We start from the raw sequence: 4,909 nt of genomic DNA on the forward strand, positions 1-4,909 counted from the left end.
CTTTACTCTCATACTCATTTCAATTTTCCTATTCTTACCCACTTCCCCTTCTATTATTTCTCCCCACTTCTTATCACATTTCCTATACGCCTTGAGCCTTTAATTCCCCTCCTCGCGTATACATTCCCAATTTTCCTCCTATTGCTTATCTCTAATCCTTCTACTTTTTTTCTTCAGTCTCTCATTCACCCTCCCCCACCTGCTGTGCACATATTCCTACACATTTTCCACTTTCACTCCTCTCATCACCTACCTAACTCCCTTTCCTAGCTTAACTCTTAGCCCCTACTCCACTTTCAAGTAGAAACACTTTATCTACACACCTACCCCCATTTCCCTTCTTCAATGATTCTTCTACTTTCCACCTCCTTCTTTATCTCACTTTCCCTCCCCTACTCGCTCTAACTTTAATTTGCTTTCCATTCTCCAGTCTCTTTGTACATACTCTCCTACAAATACTCTCAACCACTTTTTTCTCTTTCACTAATTTTTCCTATTTCTCTGCTTGCTTCTCCTCCTCTATTAAATGTTTCCGCCTATCCTACTCCCCCCTTTCTTATTTTTTGCTTCCCTTCCCCCCAGGGCTAGGTGTGAAATATTGAAAAAGCTGAAAGACACCTCTAAAATTCGTTTTTATAAATCTCAGAAAATTAAGAGAACATTTTTTTTACCAAATCGCAAAATTAGAGGATGAGACTGCAAACATTTATAATAATTTAATTAAAATAGTAAATAAATGTAAAACATTACTTTCTCTTTACTATTTTTTTCTGTCTCTTTCACATGAAAAATATCTGGTAAATTACGAATTACGATGATCATTATTACTATAATTTTTAGGGACTGGAAACGTCGAGGGTGACTTCTCAGGTACTATAGATGACCTTCGGTGGTTGGAAACAAAGGGGGTGGATCTTCAGGCAATAGGAATTAGTTTTTTAAATATCTCATGTTGTTTTTTTTGTTGTTAGTGATTATTTTTTTGGGATGATTTTTTTGTTTGATTTTTAAGAGTCAGAAAAGGTGGAAGTGCTGTTTTATAATGGTACTTTTCATGAGTTTGAAACGACGGGCGTCGTTTTTTGGTTACAGAGGATGATTTTAAACGGTTGAAAATAACGAACATAGTTTTTGAGGTGTTGAACCCAGGTAGAAAATCTTCTAGTATTGGCCAAGTGTTTATTCGTACATCGTACTTTTTCCTATTTAGGGAGGGAAGGGAGAGATAAAGGGATAGTGAGTAAAGAGGAGGGAAGGCGAACCTGGTGATGAAAAGTTGTCGAGGATAAGTAAGAGAGAATTAGGGAATGGTAAGTAGGTAACGGTAGGGGAAATATTGGTGGAGTAGTAGTGTTGATTGTTGGGTATGTAGGCGAGGTGAGAAGAAGTTGAGGAAAGGGAGGATAGGGTAAATATGAAAGGGGTGGGAGAGTGAGGCATGTGTGGTAAAAGTAAGAGAGGCTATGGGAGGGGAAGTAGGATAGATGAGGGGAGGGCAGATTTATACGACCTAATAAATGGTAAATATTGCTAGTAGATAGATATGAAATTAGAAAAATAACGGAATTAGTTCACAATATATTGGTTCTTTATATAAAAAGTCAAATACTAGAATCCTAAGGATAATTAGTGGCTTAAAACGACCAAGAGTAATGAAGAGGCAGTAATAGAAGAAGAAGTGGACGATTGGAGAAGAATCAGGTAGAAAAAAGTTGTTCTATAGAATTAGGAGAGAAAAAGGAAAGTATGGTAAAAAAGGAAGTACGGAAGGGGAAATAAAGGTGATTTTAGATAAGTCAGTGAGGGAAGTGATAGTAGGGGAAGTGGTAGGTGTAGAAGGAATTGTAAGTATAAGAATGTTAAAAGATTAGGATATTTAGACTAGAAGTGAGAGGGGAAGTAGAGTAGGAGAAAGTTGAGAAGGTGAGGAAAGGGAAAGTAGAGGAAGTAAGTGATAGTTCCGTTGCGTAAGGAGAGAGCGAACGACAAAATATGATCAGATAGGAGAGAGAGAGAGAGAGAGAGAGAGAGAGAGAGAGATAGAGTCATAGCGGTACAGGAGAGATTGAAAGGGCATAATAAACGATCCATATTGGTCCGCGATACAAACAAAATTAGTAAAATAATGTCTAAAATAATGTAAAATAAAAATAATGTCCATGACAGATATAAAAATTTTAGTGATTATCGCGAAAAAAAGACCTTAGAGATGATGTTTGGATTTAAGCTAGCCATAGGATTTTAGATGGAGTTGTATTATAGTAAGACAATAATTATAGGCTTGAAAAGATAAGATGCGATAAGCGGGAAGCGAGAGTATAAAAAGTGGATGAGTGAAGGGGAATCCAGGGATTTATAGTTATTTAGTAGAAGTAGGAGAGAATCAGCGAAGGCAATTAGGTGATGAGAGGGGAAGTATGGGAGAGGAAGTAGGGGAATTTATTTTGGATAGGTAGTAAAAAGGATTAAAAAGGGTAAGGGATTAGGGTATGTGGATTGGAACTAAGTGAAGGTACATGAGAAAAAGTAGAGTAGGAGAAAGAAAAGTACGTGAGGGAAGGGAAAGTAGGGATATAGGGTGAAGGTTGTTTTGGGTAAGGAGAGGGGTAACGATAAGATAGGATCGCGTAGGAGAAAGAGGAGGGTTTATGTGTGCAGAGAAGATATTTAAACGATCTAATAAATAAATCATATTGGTCCAGATAGAAATGAAATTCGTAAAATAATGGAATAAACTTGGAATCTTGTTGTTTATATGGAAAAGTCAAAAATTAGAATCCCGATTGTAGTAAGAGAATTATAAGTTGCTGGAAAACATAAGAGGTGGTGTAAAGGAAATTAGAGTAGACAAAGAGGTGACGACCGGGGAAGTACAAGAGAGAAAGTGGGGGTGTTTTTTCGATCATTAAACAAGTTGATTGGAAGTACGGGAAGTGTAAGTTGGAGAGGAAGCAGTGAGTACAAGAGGGGTAAAAGAGTAGGGTATGTGGAGTGGAAATAAGTGAAGGTACTGGAAAGAAAGTAGAGTAGAAGAAAGAAAAGTAGGTGAGGGAAGGGAAAGCAGGGAAATTGGGTGAAGGTTGGGTTGGCTAAGGACATGGGAAACAATAAGATAGAATTGGCTAGGAGAAAGAGGAGTTATAGGTGCAGAGGAAAGATTTGAACTACCTAATAAACTACCTATATTGGTCCTAGATAAACATAAAATATATTGAAATGATGGAATAAATTTGGAATCCATTTGTTTTTCGTATGGAAAAGTAAAATACTAGAAGAAAAATACTAGGAGAATAATAAGTAGCTTGAAAATATAAGATGTGAAGTAAGGGAACCAAGAGGAGAAAAATTGAACGAGTGAAGGAAAATATGGAGATGGATAGTTGTTGAGTAGTAGTTGGAGAAATGAGGGGAAAGTCAGTTAGGTGATAAGAGGGGAAGTACGTGAGAGGAAGTAGAGGTAATTTTCCCTAGGTAGACAAGTGGAGTAAAAGTAGGGGTAGTGTAGGGTGGAGAGGGAGTAGTAAGTATTAGAGCGGTAAAAGAGCAGCGTACGTGGAGTGGAAGTAAGTGAGGAAACGGGAGAAGAAGCAGAGTATGAGAAAGTAGAGTAAGCGAGGGAAAGGAAAGCAAGGAAAGTAATTGAAGGTTGCGTTGTGTAGTGAGAGGGGGGGGGGAATAAGATATGATCTGATAATAGAAAGAAGGGGAGTTATAAGGGCAGATGAGAGATCTAAAAGCCCTAATAAACAATTCATATAGGTTCCAGATTGAAGAAAAGTAGGTAAAATAATGGAATAAATTCATAATATATTTGTTCTTTATAGGGTCAAATAAAAAGAAATACCAGGATCCCGAGAAATAATTTAAAATAAACCTCACCTAGAAGACATTTCTATTCTTCCTGTCTTTGACAGATTTAGCAATTTTAAAGAATATCACGAAGAAAGCCCTTGGAGAGATGATGGACGGGATTTAAGCTAGCCTTGGGCTTTCAGATGGAGTTATATTGAAGTAAGAGAATACGTTCGACGGTATATAGAGAAGTGAGAGGGACAGTTATTTACGCCCTGAGCTCGTCTCTTGAAAACGCTTGCGAAACTTCTGCCGAGCCCAAAGCTTTGCGGCGACTTTTAGAAAGGATGGGTAATATTCAGTAATCCTGTGAAAAATTGCTTTTCCGATGTCTACTTTCTTGGAAAGTCTCTTTCCGTACTAAATGAAGACGGGGGGAAACCGAGAAAAGTGCCTAAAGGCCACCACCTTTCATTAACTTACTTTGATTTTTCAAACTCTTTTTTTATACATAAACAAATAAATAGAATTTTAAATATCATTGTTATTATATTTTTTATTTGAAAAAAACTGAAAAGTTATCGGCAATTTCTGATCTCAGTCAAATTAAAGTTTTCATTATTTTAATAATTTTCTTAAATTTAGAAAAGTGATTTATGCTTTATCTACCTCGTAGATTTTTCAAATTTTCCTAGTTTACTATAATTATATCAGAATTTATTATTGAAAGTTTATTATTTTTCATTATAAGAATGATGTTTCAGAAACACAGAAAAAATCATTTTCTCAATTTAAAAAATGGATTTATCACGATTTATTCGCCTACTCATTATTTATCCTGACTTAGAATAGGAAATTTGATAAAATAGTTACCGTTTTTATTACAGGGAAGCGAGTTTCGGTCAAAAAATATAATTTTACTTGGAACGGGAAATTTTTGTATTCATTGTTTTAACTGAAAATTCATCTCTGGTTGAAAATTTAACTAACTTATTAAAAATAATTATTTAAATGAAAATTTAATTATTCCAGTAAAAAATTTAACTATTTTGCTGAAAAGCGGTTTTTTGTTGTTGTTCAGAATTTGAACCATTAAGAAAAATTAAGAAAAATGTTA

General features: G+C 35.6%; 1 protein-coding gene across 1 annotated transcript in view; it reads right to left on the reverse strand.

Moving 5' to 3' along the window:
- Positions 1 to 4,909, reverse strand: part of LOC117181033 (alkaline phosphatase-like) — a 501,469-nt gene that overhangs the window by 780 nt on the left and 495,780 nt on the right. The gene's annotated exons all lie outside the window — the stretch shown is intronic.

Source organism: Belonocnema kinseyi, chromosome 10, assembly GCF_010883055.1.
Source record: "Belonocnema kinseyi isolate 2016_QV_RU_SX_M_011 chromosome 10, B_treatae_v1, whole genome shotgun sequence".
NCBI lineage: Eukaryota > Metazoa > Arthropoda > Insecta > Hymenoptera > Cynipidae > Belonocnema > Belonocnema kinseyi.